Source organism: Cyanistes caeruleus, chromosome 12, assembly GCF_971803275.1.
Source record: "Cyanistes caeruleus chromosome 12, bCyaCae1.hap1.1, whole genome shotgun sequence".
In the NCBI taxonomy this organism is placed as follows: domain Eukaryota; kingdom Metazoa; phylum Chordata; class Aves; order Passeriformes; family Paridae; genus Cyanistes; species Cyanistes caeruleus.
The window spans coordinates 5,269,079-5,286,703 of NC_141712.1; the positions used below are offsets into that span (position 1 = coordinate 5,269,079).

Consider the following 17,625-nt stretch of genomic DNA (forward strand, 5'->3'; position numbering starts at 1 on the left):
TTCTTCAAAAAGGCATGAGCACAGATTTTTTTTTTTCCACCAGAATAAATGTACTTTCAGTGGGGTAAACCAAAACCCAGGGTGTAAAATGCCAGAGAAGTTGGAAAACAAATCAGCTGGAAATGTAAACTCTTCAATATTAACAGTGGTTGCTATATTACCCTTTTCAGGCTGAAGACTGAGTGTTTTCCTCAGGGGAAGGAAGGGCTGACTTTGGCTGTCCCTTGTCCTACACATGGATTTCTCAGCTGAGCCAGACCAACAGTATTGGGACAATTGGATCAGGGAGGTGACAAAGTCAGTATATTATTATTATATAATTATATATATTATATAATATAATATATTATTATTATTATTATATATTATATATTCCTCCAGTTGCCCTTTTCCCTTTGCTACCCAGCCTCCTTGTGTGCACTCAGAATCAGGTTTAATCAGCAAAGGGACAGAAGATACCCAGGAGAGTGGCTGGGCATCACCAGGAGGAGCTTCTAACACTGGGCACATCTTTCAAACTTGAATATTTTCTGTTCTGTCACCCTCTGGGAGGGCCCTTTGCATCCCAGGAACAGCACCACATCCAGCTGTGTGTCGTGGCCTTTGTTTTGCTCCCAAGGAGGGCTTCAGTCCCCAGTTTTCCTGCATCAATCAGCTGGCTGGGGGCTTCAGCAGGAGTTTGAAACATCTTCACTTGGAAGGATCTTTTTACTGACAGCTGAGCAACAACCTGCCAGCTCACAATCTCACTCTCCTGCTCCGTGTTTAGCTGCTGGTAGGAAAAAAGGAAGAAGAAAACATAAATATTTAATCAACATTTTCAGTTGTTAAATATGGTTCCAGGGAAAGCTCTGATTCACTCTCTTACTAAAATGAAACTGCTGGGGCAATTCTCTATCTGCAAAGCTCGTGATGGGGCATGTCCCAAGCAGCACCAGGTGAGCACTGCTTCTGCTCGTTTCCCACTTCACAGGAAGGGTTAGAATTGCTGCTTGCTCTAAGTGTCTGTTCACACCACTCAGTTTGTCACATCCTGCTTTTCTGTGTTCTACCTACAAAATGCCCCAAGATACAATTTTGAGAGTGTAGTTTGAAAATATTGGTGGAGAAAACACCAACTAAACTATTTAATGTTACTCCTGTTTCTTTCTTCTAGCTCTGTTTATGTTGTTACCACTTATCCAAAGAGGCAATTAAAGCAGTTGTTTCAAATTATAGTCACAAATGCGACTTCTTTTTAGGCAGTGACTTTATTAAACTGTCAATCCTGATTATTATTAAGCAAACTATTCATTTTGTGTGTTTGTTGCTGCTCATGTTCTCCATCCCTGCTCCCCAAAGGAACTGGGATTCTGCTGCTGCTCTGAGTGGAAAGTTCTCAGATGTGAGGCCATCCAAAAATTGACACTAACAGTGAAATGATGATATGGATATCACACAAATATTAGGATTCAGGAGCATTTTCATAGACACACAGCTTTTATCTGAGCACTCCTGAAGAACACAGGAGTGTCATTTGCAGCAGCCTAAACTCTGTGCATTGCTCATGCAGGGAATTCATGTCAATCCTCTGGATCTTTCAAATCCCAGAGCAGTTCTGCCCAGTTCTTTGTGCTGAAACCCTGCATTGGAGCCTGCTGGACAAAACATTTGGGATCCTTTTCGCTACTGCACTGCAAAGGAATCACAAAGAGTGTTTGAGCGATCTCATTTTGCATTTAATTCTTTAATGGCTTAGTTTTTTAGTGATAATTAAAATTAAGAAAATATAACAAAACACAAAAAGTTTCTCCACCTGAATAAATCTGGAAATTAGAAATATTTCCTTTAAAGATCCTGGGGTTTTTTTTGGAAGAAGTTTGCAGTATTGTTCCCCACATGGCTGTAAGACAAGGTTTTTAAAAAGTGCTCATTCAGACGAGATGTTTTGCACCCAACTGCTTACAATCAGTTAGTTGACTATGAAACTGCCCAATTTCTGTGTGTAATCAAAGTAACTGTGTACACATTTGGCATGTAATTACGTTTCTAAATTGATTAAAATCCAGCCCTGAAACGATTGCGAGCGAAGGCTTGGCTCCAATGATTAGTTCTTAAAACTTCTTTCACAAGCTTGAGCAAATAACACATTTGCCAAAAAATGCTGCCAAGTGTGAAAGTTAATTATGATAAATGTAACACAGTTCTCTCATCACCAGTGTACAGAGAAAGGCTTTTGCCTCTCCTCACTTTATTGTCCAGCAAGACAAAGATGGTGCTTTGGGATTTTTTCCCTTTAACAAGGACAGATATGCCATGAGTGACAGTTAAATTTGTTGGAGGTATTAAATTGCTAATGCTAATGCATTTTACAATCTTCTGAACTGATTTAATATATTAGACTGTCACTCAAAGTCTTAATAAACAATTCCACACTCTTAGTTTAAAATCATCCTGTCAGACCTGGAGGTTTTCTCAATTGGCCTCCATTGTTAATGTGATAGAAGTTTACAAACAAATGACTTTTTTCTTCATAGGTTGGTTCATATGAAACTTTAATGGGTGTTTCTCTTGTTTCTCTTTTTTATTTATTACAAAACAGCTGTGCCAGAGCTTAATGGGGTGGATTTGTGCTTTAAAAGCACCTGTGCTTGTAGCTAAACTACTCCCTCTCCTGAAGATAATCTCTCACTTATTCATATTTGAATAGATCTTTCTTCTCATTTTAGAGTATTGCAAACTCAGCCTTGTGCAACTCAATATACTTTTGAAGAATGATTTCATTGTGTTTATCCTAATATTGTGTAATTCCTCCATGGAATGCCACTTATGCTTCAGAGACCCATCAGGAGATCAACAAGTATCAAAGTTTCATGTTTGCAGATGTGAAAAACACAGGTATTCATTACAGTTAATAGACTGTCAGAGGAAAGTCATTACAGATGAAATACTTTCCCTAATTTTGTGGAAAAAAAAAATAAGACAAATGATGAATTCATTTTGCTGAAGGTGATTTATGGAGAAAACAATGTTGATATTTTTGATTTTGAGGCTCTCAAGTATGGGACCAGCACTGGCATCAAAGGGTTTGGATTACTGTTTGGATAATTATTCAGATTTTGATAGTTTTGCTGTCTGAGTGTTAAATCAATATATCAGATTGCTGCCAAAGAAAAACTTGCAGAGAATTCTACCTCAAACTGGTATTAATAAAACCTCCTTCTGTTTTGTTTGTTTTGCCTTATCTGTGTGATGATGGTAGATTTCTTCTGTGAATAGATGCATAAATTATTTGTAGTAGGATCTAAAATCACAGCAACAAATACAAATTTTTCTGACAGCTCATTCCATAATGTGCTGCTACTCATTTAAGAAAGCTTCATCTCCTACCCTCACAATTTTCATTATAGACTTTCTTAACTTAGTTATCCTGAGAGAATTCCCTAAGGCATTCTCTCTTTTTCACAGCTAGCTTTCAGGATTTGGACTAAGATTGTGAGTGGATCCTAGAAGAAGCAGAACCAGTCAAGACCAGCAAGTTTAATGAAATACCAGTAGCTCAGCCACCTGAGGATGCAGGCTTTTATTTGATGGACATGATCAAATCTCCATTTTGCTAATACATGTAATTAACCCAGTTGTCCACATTGTGAAATTACCTGGAAATTATCAGGTCACTTATTCAGAGGACTAAAACTATAATATTTAAACTGAGTTTCCACCTTGCCAGGAATCCTTTAGTTTACCAGAGCTTGTCCTTGACCTCTGTCCCAAAGCCTGTCTTGCAAGGTTTCTGATGCTGGCAGAAAACAGCTTGTCTTTGTTCAGTGAATCCCTATTTTTTATGTTAATGTTTACTTGCTTACAAATCCAGTAAAACCAAGAATAAGAGTATTAAACAGCAGAAAAATTGAGGATATTGAGCTGATTCAATCTTTTTTGGGGATAATTCTATATCATGGTATGTGCAATGCAATATTCCTACTTGTTTATTTTTCTCTATATTCAGATCATCATGGCTATAATATATATGAAATATTTGGATCCTTAAGTCAATGGGCACTGAAAATTGATGGCTGGCTTTTCTAATTTGTGGTAGAGAGTCAGCATTACTGGAGCTACATCAGACTCTGCCAGCTGAGGATCTGTCTTTGTCTATTTGTACACTGAGCAAGCGTCTCCCAAAAATGAACTGAAAACTGAAATCCAACGTGGAACTAGATCCTTAGCAAATATGAATATGCCATAGCTGGCCTTTTTCAGAATTGCAAACATCAAATAAATAAAGTACTTTTTGAAGGTTCTGATTTGTTTTTTCTTTCTTACATGAACATTTCTGAACCTGTCACACCGACTTCTGAGCTGCCACATCTGGCTGAATCAGGCACATCATTTTATATTAACCTTATGAAGCAACACAGAGCATTGCTGATGTTACTAGACGAGATTTTTGTAAATAATGTGGTTTTGGGTTTGGTGGGATTTTTACAAAGGGCACAGTCCCCCTTCTAGTTATCATCAGTTCTGGGTTTTTTCTGAGGTATGCCATGAGCAGTGAAGATTCTGACCCCTGGTAGTGGGAAACTGTGTGATCCTGGGTGCAGGGTTAGGTGGTCTGGAAAAGCAGGTCTTTGTTGTCTCTGATATTTGTTGACCACCCAACACACACAGAAATATTTTTATGTGATTGGATAGCTATCATCCAGCCTATTTGCTCCAGATGAGGATTTAAGGAGTTAGTTTCTGCTGGACAAAGCATCCTTCACCTCCAACCCTTCCAGCAGGAAGGTTTTCTTTGAAAAACTGGCCTGGTTTAATCAGGACTGATTTTTGCCTTTACCACCACAGACTCAGTTTCAGAGATCTGAGAAGCTGTAGGAGATTCTAACCCCTGTCTGTCATCCCTGGAATTAGATCTGGTTCTCCTGGTCCTGCACCTGCACCTGGAGCACTGCAGTGAGCAGAGATCAGTTCTTATTCCTGACCTTGCTCCAATGCAAGCTGACACTTCCTAAGCCTTGCTAGGAAGTGCAGGGGACCTTACATGCTGTAGAGATTAAGATAATTTCATGCTAAAAGATGAAATGCCATAAATCTACTTTAGAAAACTCATGAACTTCATGGCAAGAAAGTGTTTTTTATGAAAAAGGTATTTATCTAATGAATATTATTCCAGGAGCAGTTACAGAAAAGACAGTGACAGGCACAAATGTAAGAAATGGGCAGAAGCTGGCTGAGACAGAATAGAAAAATTCAATCAAGATAATACCTCTCTATTTTTAATGCTGGATTCCATTGTCCTGGTTCCCATTTTCTTCATTTCAGCATTACAAATCCAGAGAATTTTGGTTTTAAAAAGAGGATGCCAAGTATTTCTTCTGTTAGATTTGCAATTCTATGAACCCCACACAGGGCCTGTAGTAATAAAAGATAACAATTATGAACTGGTATAATTCTCATTCCATGGCTGAGCTTGCATAAATGTCAAGCTGTAACAGCACTGGCCTGCCATTTGTGTGGGAGCTCCGCACACGACGGCTTTGCTGGGACAGGAGCCGGAACAGCTTCCTGGCCTCATTCCTTGTGGGAAGCATCCTGCAGCCTCACTCCATGCAGAAATCCCAGGGAAGCCATGGGGCAGGAGCAGAATTTGCCCTGGTGCCCAGCTGAGCAGGTTTGTTTTCATTTCCACGTTTACAGTCTCTGTTCCGTGGGTGTCGCGCTGCCCCAAACCCGCAATGCGACGGCGATCGTTTCTATTTCCTCTTGAAACAATCATTTAGCAGTCATTTTTCCCCCTGTGTTTGTGTTTTTAGGGAGTCCCTCGGCCACATTACAAATCAAAACTCAGAGTCAGCGCTTTCCTACAGCATTTAAAGCCTCTGGTACCCGTAAACCTTTATGAAGTGGCAAAACTGGGCTCTCCTTGCAGCCTTTGCAGGCAGCTGAAAATAACAACACACCTTTCCACAGAGAAGTCTTTTTTTGCACAAAATCATCACTAAATTCACTAGAAATTATGGTTGGCAGTTGAGTGGACTTTTCTGGTTTTAAACGTGACAATTTTTGTTTTGTTTTTTTCCTTTAAAGAAAGTGGATACTAAAAATTACATATAGCAGTTCTTCACATGCATTCCATGTGAAATCTTAAAATACAGTCTTTGAAAATCTCACTAGTAAGTGTTAAGGGAAAGGGATTTATCCCATATCTTTCTTTCACTGAAGACTAACCCATATATTATTATTATTTTTGATTGAATCAGTAGTTAATGAGAAATATTTGCAGACAGCACACAGCAAATCAATATCTTTGTTTCTCCTGCTAATCTTCACTCTACAGATAATCAGCCTTTGGAGGACTGAGAATTTGAGACTATTAGAAGATAAGGATGAAGCACTGACAGCTCACTCATTTCCTCAGGCAAAAATATGTTAGGTCATTTTTTTGCATGTGAAATACGATAGGGATATATCATCAACATTTGATAAATAGAGAGGCTTTTAAAAATTGCATCTGAAATACTTGACATTCAGCACGTTTTTTGAAAATGATAAAATCATAATTGTAAAAAAGACCCGCAGTATTGCCAATCAGAGGCTGGCTGTTCTGAGCACCCTGGCACATATATCTTAGTGTCCCCCTGCAGAAGGAGGAATGAGCATAAAGAAAAGAGCAATTTTCCTGCCGTAAATTGGAAAGTCTGCCAAGCAGCTATGTGATCTACCATCAATCAGTGTTAAATTCTCCTTAGCTGCAGAAAACTCAAGAACTAACTATCACTGAGAGATTTCACACGGTGACTAATGGTATATGACAAACACATTTAAAATCTGCATAGACCAGCATCAGTTTAAAATATAACATGAATAATAAACAATCCTAAAGATATCCCGGTGAGCAAAATAAGACATAATCTCCTCAGACACATATTGTACATGGGAGATTACCATTCTAGGAGTGCACTCAGTATCAGTACAGCAGCGAGCCATGCACACAATGGGACTTTATTTGGAATAGCATCTCTCCTGCAGTACGTGAGGCTGCTCGGCAGGACGGGGAGGCTGTGGGATAAAGGGGAGATTTCAGCTGAGTGAAACACTCACTGAATCCACAATTACCCTGCCCACACGAGGAGCCCCATTAAGTAATAGTGAAACTCTTGAGGTGAGGAAGGTCTTCTCCTCCACCATGTCATTACTGAAGCCACAGCTAATGCATCTGTTCCAGATGGCAAGTGTTCAGAGGAATGGGAGACAGTGCTGTCTTAGCATACTGAGCTGGTTATTTCTTACTGCAAGGATTCCGCTCATTCCTGTTTAGTTTTCCATCAAAAACATATTATTTAGCTGCATAGTGTGGAAAAATATTTATAAGAAAGGAATATATTAGCTATGAAAACTGCCTGCATTTCTAACTGAAGAACAGTTCATAAAACTGGAGACATTTGTACTAGACTTGCATTTTCAAATAATCATGCATTTTAATTTATTTCAATTCCAGATTAATATTTTTTTATTTAGAACATTAAGTCAATCATTTTGACAATTGCTTTTATGGACACTATGGTGTTTTGGGGTTTTTAATTTCTTTCTGGCAAGAACAGGTTGCCAGAGAAATTAATGGGAGCATAGTTTTTTATTTTATTTGGACTAGGGTCTGTATTTTGGGCTTGGTCAAGCTAGGCAGGAGCCACAACCACTTAGGGCAGAGGCATCTTCCCTTTGACAATCTGAAAGGAACAGAAATTGGAGAAGTCAGAGCACCCAGGGCAAGGTGTGTGATCCTGAGAGCACAGGTTCTATATCATTATAAAATCTATTTCATTTTATATTAATATATATTATATATATATAATATATATATATAATACAATTAGGTCCTAATAATTACCAAAATGAGATGGCAAACCCTGAATAAATGTAATGACACCAAATAGCTTCAGGCTGAAGGACAGCTTCAGCCTGGCTTCAGCCCGTCCCAGCAGGAATAAAAGAACCTAGAGGGAAGTATAACAGAATAGTTTAAATGTGGTTAGGTGCAGTGTTTGTAAGCTGTGCTGTGATCTCTCAAATATTAACCTGTCACTATGTCTCCTCATCCATCTTTTTGCCTTTCCAAATGTAAGTATTCACAGGCAGTTCGCTTAAAAACTTTAAATGTTGAGATTATCTGTCTCTGAATTGTGACTTTCTGAATCTTTGAGGGATGATTTTATCTAATTTTGTCTCCTCTGAGCTCAGATATCTCATATTTAAATGGTGTAAAGTGCTACACATGTTAAAGACAGAAGAGCAGAGGCACAAGTTGGGAAGTCTGTTTCGATGAAAATCACAGGTAACACAATAAACACAAAAATACCTCATGCTGGGGCTGCTTCTATGCCAGCAAAAGGACTCTGTTCCTCGACCTTAATTCTACAAGAGCAAACAGTCTGCACATAATACTCAGAAAGCAGAGACTAGGGCAGTCAGAACAAACAAGAGTAATTAAATAATCATCCCATTAGCTGAATTATAGTAATGTCTCAGTGATTTGACCCTGCTTTAGAGCATCTTTTCCATTTGCAGAATTGCTAACAAGGGATCAGAACCAGGGCAAAAACGATTTGGTGCCATTCTGGCGAGCTCTGTGCGAGCACTGAGTACCCATTTGGGATGAGGATAGAAGGAAAGGGGAGCTTGAAAATGACGTTGTCAGAAAAGATTCTGGGGCCCTGGATGCCATTAAAGACCTGCCTGTGTTACTCCAGCACCTTGAGGAACTCTTCTGAAGGTTGTGGAACTTCTTGTAGGGAAAACAGGGGCAAGTACAGGAAAAACATGCCCAAAATCCATTTCTGATAGAAAACATTAACTCAGTGTTGAAAGAAGCCATAAAATTTATCAGATAAATTGTATTTCCAATTATTGACTTTTCCCAAAGAAAAAAAAAAAAGAAAAAATAATATTTTTAAAAACTTATACTAAAGTGAAAGAGTGAGTGTAACAAGAGAGATGAGCAGGCAGAAGGATATTTACCATCTCTCCTTTGTGCTCTCCTCTACTGTCAGCAAAGGCCTCTGATGTATTATCATCATATTATCTTCCATTGTTTTTAATAAGATTTTTTATGAGTAAGAAATTTAGGGCTGTATGCAAACATAAATGTATTCTGTGAAGTTAGCAGCGAAAGAAAGTGCTATTTACACTGAAATTCATGTACTGACTAAAATGCATTAACAATAGCAATTAACAAAAATGGAGATTGTGCTGTTTCCATCTGTATTTTGCAGCACATAGCAAATGATAGTCACTCAGCTATGCATTAATTTGCTAGTGTTCTTCAATTAAAATAGAAAAGTTATATTTTTTTTAAAGCTTTTTTTATCAAAAGAGACCAAACTCCCAAATCCTGTCTGGTAAATAATTATAAATTATTAAGAATGATTTCATCAATATGAGAATTCACTCCCAGCCCTAAACAAAGTGTTACTTCCCTGGGAAGGAGCTCCAGAAAGGACTCAAGGGAGGCAGTTTGGATTTCCTGCTGTCCCAGGTGGCACAGAATGGAGCAGTGGTTTGCATCAAGGCCATCAGCAGATTCAGGTGTTCCTCTTGTGCTGTCCTGGTGTACAAACTCTGCCCAGGTACCACTTTTTATTGTGGGACACAGGGAAAGAAAGTGCTGGGGGTGGTGCTGTAAAAATAGAGCTACAGAGAGAGCCCTCACCTCCCACGCTCTCTATAAACACAGAGAGATAATACAGAGAAATAAACAGAGAGGTGTGTGATGGGAGCTCTTCTGTGTCCTTTCTCTGCAGCTCAAATATATTCATCAGCTGAACACTTTTTTCCCAAAATTCTGAACTCAGAGAATTGAATTGTACAAATACATTTTGCTCATTTTTAAATGATCAGTTCTGAGGAAAGTGTCTCCAGTTCTACTGAGCAATCAGAGAAATCTCTAACTCTGTGAGGATCACGACAGCTCTCTCCCCAACACTTCACATACCTGCCTCATCTCTACTTTTGGAGCAGCATCCAGGTGGATAAAGGTGTCTTCATCTCCTTCCCAAGTGACCTTGCAGATCCCCTTCCCCTGGCTGAGATCAGTGACTGCAGGCTGGCTTTTGGCAGCTGCAGCCCCAGCAGCAGCTCTTCCCAAGAAAAGGAGCCTGTGGAAGGGAATGAGCCTGGGTCTGGGAGTTTTGAAGACGATCACAACGACATATGGTATCTGAATTTGTGAATATGCCAGAGCCAGGCTGGCATAAGGACACATATCAAAAACTGGAAAAAGCCTCTGTGAAGAACGCACAATTTCATGTTCATTTTTATTATACACTGCCAGTGTTTACACAGAAGCCTCTCATCCACGAAAGTGAAGTTTATTACTATCAATCACAGAAACAGCAAACAAAAATGCTGAGATTTTATGTACAGTGCTTCAGTCTGAGGGTTTTACCACTTCTGTAGGCAGCAATAGTTATTTTACTGGCAAACAGTGTCATTGGGAATATGTTGATCATCTGGCAGTGTTGTAACATTCATAAAATATCAGCATCCCAGCTGAGAAACAGCCACAATAACACAATGGGGCAGATTTTCCTTTGCACTGGGAAAGGAAATTTATGCTGGGGTACCTGTTGCCACTGGGGACAGTAGGTTTTGTGCAGAGCAGGACACTAATCCATGAATGAAATTGCAAGATAACTCTTAGTGCAAAATCCAGCTAGCAGCAAGAACAGATTTTATTCTCCCAGTAACTTTCCCTGGTCAAGAAGGCGTTGTGGGTGCAACTGTGCTTAGTGTACTTTGAAAGAATTTGAGAAAATATGAAAAAAAGCTTCAGTTTCTATCTTACCATAATAAACTGCAAAGGACAGCAGGTACCCAAACCTCTCACATGGTGAGGGAAGAAAGAGACACCTTCAGAAAGCAGTGGAAGCACCTCAGGCCTGAACTGTGCTGTGAAGATGTCTGGCTCCTTCCTTTGTGTCCAAGAGGAGTCTTTGCTGAAACATTCATGGCACTTAGAGAAGGCTGGGCGTTAATCTAGAACTTTGCTCTTGAAATAACTTCATGAACAAGGTCTCACCAATATCCCAGGAAGCGAATGGATCTGACAGCTGGCATCACTTCAGTCTGGGTTTAAAGCAGCACCTGCAAGTGAAGATGCTGGATTAAAATCCTTTCTTTTAAAGGAGCAGTAGGCACAAGGAGCTGAAGACAGCTTCTGCCAGAATGCACTGATCATGGGGCTGCAGGGTAATCTACATTCTTGTTCTCTTTCTCTGGGATTCACTGAGTATTTAATTATTCTGTGTAAAGTGAAATAGCTTCAACAGAATGGGGAGTAAGATGAAAATCAATCCTGTAAGTCCTTAATGGTAGGGTAGGTTCAAATGTTGTCAGGCAGAGGAAGAAACTGAAATTAGAGCCGCTAGGAATGGATCAGTTATCTATCAGCTCAGGTAAGTGGAGAGCTATGGAGAGCTCCTTTTCTGAAAGCACCTATAGGATCCCTTAAAAGAAGGGAACATCTCCTGTCTTTGGGAATTCAGCTCACTTCTGGCTTTCCTTTTGACTATGGGAAAAATGTGTTGGAAATATCTTTTATGACCCATCTGAGTTGGCAAACACAAAATAAGAAGCGCCATACGGTGTCCAGCTAACTCAGATCTGTAACAGATTTCCTTATCTCTGAGGGCAGCTCTGGGGCTGCCAAATGTTTGATAAGCACCAGTGCATTTCCAGGCTGGGCTGCAGAGCTGTGCATGTCACTGTTTGCATTCTCTGCAGGTGATGACCTCTCTTCCAAGAGGCAGTTTTGTGTTTGCCAAGAGCAGGTAGGGACCGGTTGGAGAAGTCTCTACCCAAACCAGCAGCAGTATATCCAGTGCTTCCTTAACCAGTGGATATCCCCACAGAGACAGAGTGAGAAGGGAGAGGAGCAGACTTTCAGCTGCCAGCACGATGGCCAGCAAGGCTGGCTCTTCTCCTGGTCCCTCCTCACAGCTCTGAGAGGGGCCTGCTGGCTCTGCTCTGGAGGTATCTGCTTCCCAATTTATCTGACAGGTGGTTAGCTGTTAACACAAATAAAAGTTGTGACCTGTCTGCCACTTCCAATAACTCAAGTGCTATATCCCCAATCTGTCATGTCCTTGGCAGCCCTTTTGTTTATTAGGAAATGAATTATTCATTAGGGAAATTTGTTAGAAAAATGTGCCTTAATTTTCATCATTTTCACGGTAATCCACTCTTATCCCTTCAGTGGCACTTTCCTCTGCTGCAGCCTGGTTGTTTCAAGGGTGGTGGCACGGCTGATACAGCACTGCCTGGCACAGGAGGGAGGAGGCACTTCTTCACTGGCTTGTGCAAGTTCAAGATGTGCAGGGATAAAACACATTGTACAGCTAAAACCTTTCAGGATGGAGAAGTGGGAGAAGGGGAAAATGGAGGAGACAAGTCCTCATGCATTTGCCACACACTGCAGCCAAATTAACCCTGCCTGTTTAAATCTGAAGGAAAAATAACACCTTTGGGAGTTTAAAGAGGCACAGTGACTCACACACACTTCTCTTTTCTGAGGCTGCTTACTCACTGCTCCATACTCAAAATGGCCTTCTCCTTCCTTCCTTCCTCTCTCCACTGCAAAAATTGATTTATCCCCAACAAGAAATAATGACTTCCTTGTTTCCCACAACCAAAAAATCCCCTGTGTTTATACTCTATTTACAGTATAAAATTTAGTCTTGGAACTTTTAAACTGCACTAAGTCCTGGTTCTTACAACAGCAGCAGCCCTTGAAGCAGATGCTAACCCTCCATCCTTTCTGGAAGAAGTAAAAGGCCCTGAAGAAATACACTGAGCACAGATCCTGTTTCCATGAGTTAGCATTGGGGTAGCCATGCTGTCCTCACGTTAGGTTGGAAATTTCTCATGTAAATTGGACTGCAGTGCTCACAACACCTGTTACTATGGCAGCATCTACCCAGGTTAATAAAACAGCAAAGTCACTAATAAGATATCATCCTATAATGCTGAAAAAGGAAATTACCATTATAAAATTTCATCAAATGGACATGATGGAAATTAGGAAGCAGCTCTTACATGCTGGAGATGGGCAGAAAAACAAGGATATGTATGCAAGGCTGATCCTGCTGTGTGTGGGATCAGATGAGGCAGAACAGCTCGGCCATCAAAGTTATTCCAGCCCAAGCTTCCTTCCCAAGCAGCCATCTATCTTCCATGCAGCTCAGATCACATTATTTTAACCTCAGAGTTCACCCTTTGGATTGATAAGTCTGCCTACCTGAGGGGCTTGGAAGGGGAGTAATTTGTTGTAACCATCTTCCAGACAGTTTTTGAAATAGTCTTTTATACAGGTGAACTCTGTGTGCTGTACATTTTTCACTCCTGGGCTGTCCATTTGTTTGCTCCCGCTTTCCAAGTCTGTGTGGCTTTGCAAAGAAAGTGTCAGAGACTAATGGCACAAGTCCTTGCTAATTACTGCTAAAACTCCCATGTCCAAAGTCACTTAAGGCACAGAAAACTTGTGGGACATGAGACAAATTAAGAGGTAAATCTGCCAGATCTTAATTGAGGAGTATTTTTTTTTTTTCCTGCAGGTTGTGCTGTGCTTTAACTGAATTCTGGAGGACAGAATTTCCAGTGGCTGTGCAAACTGTCACACTGAGAAAGATCATCTGTTGCACTCCAGTCTTCAGCTCCACAAAATAGCAGCCCATTTTTCATGATTGCAGCTTTGTGTTAGCTGCTCCAGGGAGATGTTCTTCTGGCACATTATTCAGGAAGATGTTACTGGACAGGTAAGAATGTTGAGGTTAAATTCAGAGTTAAAGGAAGAGAGAGAGAGGCAGAAACTTTTTCATACCAGTTTTATAAAGGACCCAAAAACTCATTTGACATTAGATGAATGGAAAAAGAAGAAAGTTAAAAGGATGTAGGATAGAAATGCAGTTCTCAAGTATTGTTCCTGCTCAGCCTAAGCACTGTAAATGCATGTCAATTGTCAATTAACCTTGCCTGTTTAAATACAGAGATGGGCAGATGACTCTTCTTTAATTTCTGCTTTTTCTCCTGGTTCAATTTCAGAAGCTGATTTTCAATGTATGAACATAATGGGACTACACTGGGACAAAGCAAAGGTCTTCCTAACCCGGTGTCCCACCCCTGCAAGCAGCTGACACAGAGCAGGCTCACAGCAGAGCTTTCCCTGATATTCTTCAGCCTCAAATGATTCTATCTCAGCAGTGCCCCACCACAGGGGTCTACTGCATTCAGTAAACTGGTATCATTTTTTATCCCACCTTTTTTGCCTGTTGCCTTTAACATCCATTCAGATTTTGAGCTTTCCTCTGGATGCTGGCATTTCCCACCCAGTGTGGTCACTGGGGACATTTATCTGGCAAGGAGAAAGCAAGAGCATGGCCTCAGCCTCACCTCTTTTGTGGGAGCAGAGAATCTGAGGGCAACTCCTGCAGCTATTTCTGTGTGTGTAAGCCAGCTCCACCTTGGCCCCAAGTCAGCCTTGGCTACATTTGAAGAAAATAACCTTTAACAGAGAGACAAAGGTAGACAGCGGTGGAAAGGTGATTTTCTATGAGGCTGCAGATCAGGTCACAGGTAAAGAATAAACAGAGAATTATTAAGCACCAAAAACATGCTTCAAAAGTTACCAGATGGCACCAGCTGTAAGTTAACTTTTCAGCAGTCCTGCCAAGAGCTGAAGTGAATGCAACAAAGTACAATATCATTTGTAAAAAAACAAAAACCAGAGAATTCCTGCCGTAATTGTTCCATGATTCAGCAATTCACCCCGCTAACTGCTCCCAATCACACATAAACTCCAATAAATTTGAGGAGAGATTCACACACATGCCATATGTTAGGATGGATGCAAAACCCCAAGGATATCAATGGGGAGCTCACAACGCCTATGCAAAACTCAAGAAGGAAAAGAGTGAATACAAATTTGCAATATGTGTTTTTAAGAGGAAGGGCATGGGGAGTAGGATTTTTAAGCTCACGATTAACTTGCAGCAAGCAAACGCAGAGCTCTTCCTCCCCAGGATTGCCATAAAGTCAGCAGAGCAGCTGCCTCATCCACGGGCAGAGACAAACCAGGAAACCTTACAAATGAGACAGGTTAATGCTCCAGATTTGTGTAAGCAGCTACCTGAGGGGTTGCTCAGGGAACACCTCTCCTCCCCAGAACAACACTCTGCAGAACCCAAGGCCAAATCCAAGCCTCAGATACACTTTGTGAAATGAGGATTCACCACTTTGAGTCACTCTGAACCTAGAGTGGCAGCACAGATCAGGATCTGGCCCCTCACCATTCAGTGCCTGCTTGGGTTTAGACAGAAAATGAGCTTTAGCTGAAGACAAGAGCTATTAATTCCCACCTTTGTTAACAGAGAAAGGCTGATAAATGCCTTTGTGCATTTATGTACAAGATAATGCAGCTAAAAAGTAGTCAGCATGTGCATAAAACTGCAGAGAGGGATAGCAGATGATTTTCAATTCCTTCTTAATAATTATAATTAAACACACAACTATATTATGATATACAGTGTATTATTTCCCTGTTTTTCTCTTTCCTCAGTTTTTTTACAAAAGCTTAAGGGGATAATTGTTCTTTGGGTGCATGTATGAAATGTTACTAGCAGTTTGGTTTTGAGACTATTCATTTCCTGCAGAGTCTTCAACACCAGATATTTTTTAAAAAACAATATAAAATAATTATAAATTCCCCACATAATTAAGTTCATTATAGCACCATTCTCAGTTGATTTAGTCCTCTGTTGGCCATCTTGCTTTTCATGTTTCAGGTTCTAAATTCTGTTTAAATTCTATTATTGGGGAAGGGGCAGCTTTTTCTCTTTCTCTGAGTATTGCATGGAATAAAAGACGAAAAAGGAACATTCATTGTTAACTACTGTTTTCAGAGGAAACATGTTTTAAGTGCAAACCTCTGATGGTAATTCATACCTTCATATGGTAAGTGCAATTCTGCTAAATGTTTTTTTTATTATTTATTTTTAATTCTTCTTTTCTCATCCCTTTACAAGTGGTTATGACACTCCCAGAGGATGCTGACCAACAACTTGAAAACCACTGCTGGTCCAAACTCCTGTCTTTTGGACTGCTCACTACTTACCTTTTTCTTCCAAGACCAAGACCAAGCTCTTCTTGCATCCCTAATTTCACTGACAACAGGAAAAAGGAGTATTCATTACTGTGTTTGGAGTATTAGCATTTTTAAAGCTCTGTTGGAAAGTCAACAACCACCTTTTATCAATAACTAAATCCAGGCACCAAATAGATACAAAGAAGAACGTTCTGACTCAGAAATTGCTAACCCTGCAGCTCTCCCAGCAGGAATTCCAGCAAAGACACAGGCAGTGGAGCCCAGGAAAGTGAGAGGTGCTCTATAATGAGGACACTCTCAGATTGCAAGGCAAGACATGGCACTCTCAGCTATTTAGAAGCAATTAACCTTTTTTTGTGGATACTGCAGCTGGTCTGACCTGTTCTTCCTGCTTGCACACAGCTCCGAGGGGCAGAGGGGGCAGAGACCTGTCTGGAACAGCATGTGGGCTCCAGTAAAACCTCACCAAGTATTCTGCATTTCCCTTTGCCAGCTGCTTCTCTTGTGAGGATTGGAAATGTGTAAAGACACAAGACTGGGTCTGCAAACATCACAAAAGCACCAGCAAGACGAGTCAGCCAGCCAGGGCCAGATCTCTGCTTCATTCAAATAAACCAGCTGATCCCTCAAGCTATTCTGACCTGTTGTTATTCAGAATCTGCCAGACAAAAAAAAAAAAAAAAAAAAAAAAGGGAAACATCCCCAAGTGGAAATATTACAAACCATCAGGCTCCATTGGTTGGATTTTTACCAAAAACTGCCTTTTAAGTCATGCTCCAGACCTAATGTGACTGCCACTTGTCAATGCTGTGTTTTTGGGGGTTGAATCCCCTGTGTACAGAAAGTTGTGTGAGCTGGGAAACACCTGCAACACAGAGAAATAAAACAAGGTCTGGGCTTTCATTCAGAGAGCTGCAGTTGGGCAAACTGCTCGCCAAAGACATGATTTAATTCTGACATTGTCATCCTGCCAGAGAGAAAGAGAAGCTAAAGGGCATAATATGGAGCCAGAGATTACCAGTAAACTGACATTTTCTTGAATTAAGATGGATTAAATTTTTAAGTGGAAGAACTATTACTGCAGTAGGACTGATAGAAAATATAACTCACAAATTAGAGCGAGATTCAAGAATGATGGGACTGCTTGAACCAAATTTCAAGCTCAGGACTGAAACCATATTTGTAGGAATTTAGGCCATTTATAAAAACATCAGTTGATATTCTTATTTAAGTAATATATCACTTGTTCTATCTAGCAACCAGTACCTTGTCACCCTCTCCACTTTCAATCACAGGTACAGTACTTGTCAGGAATCAAAATATTATCTGTACCTCTAAAAATGAAAGAAAACAGGGGAATATTTATACTTCAAAAGACCCTAAAAGACAAGTTAAAAAATGGCATTTATGGGCATCATTAAGCACAAACATTTTGCCATCAATACTGAACAGGCCATCACTGACATGACAAAATCAGTCTGTCATTCTAC

The 17,625-nt window shown here is 40.2% G+C and overlaps 1 long non-coding RNA gene across 1 annotated transcript; it reads right to left on the reverse strand.

Moving 5' to 3' along the window:
• Positions 1–381: 381 nt before the first annotated feature.
• On the reverse strand, positions 382–7,030 carry LOC111934359 (uncharacterized). Its single transcript, XR_002867180.2, has 3 exons — positions 6,928–7,030; positions 5,249–5,394; positions 382–769 (listed from the first exon to the last, which is right to left on the reverse strand). It is a non-coding gene; the product is annotated as an uncharacterized LOC111934359 (long non-coding RNA).
• Between the last annotated feature and the right edge of the window lie 10,595 nt (positions 7,031–17,625).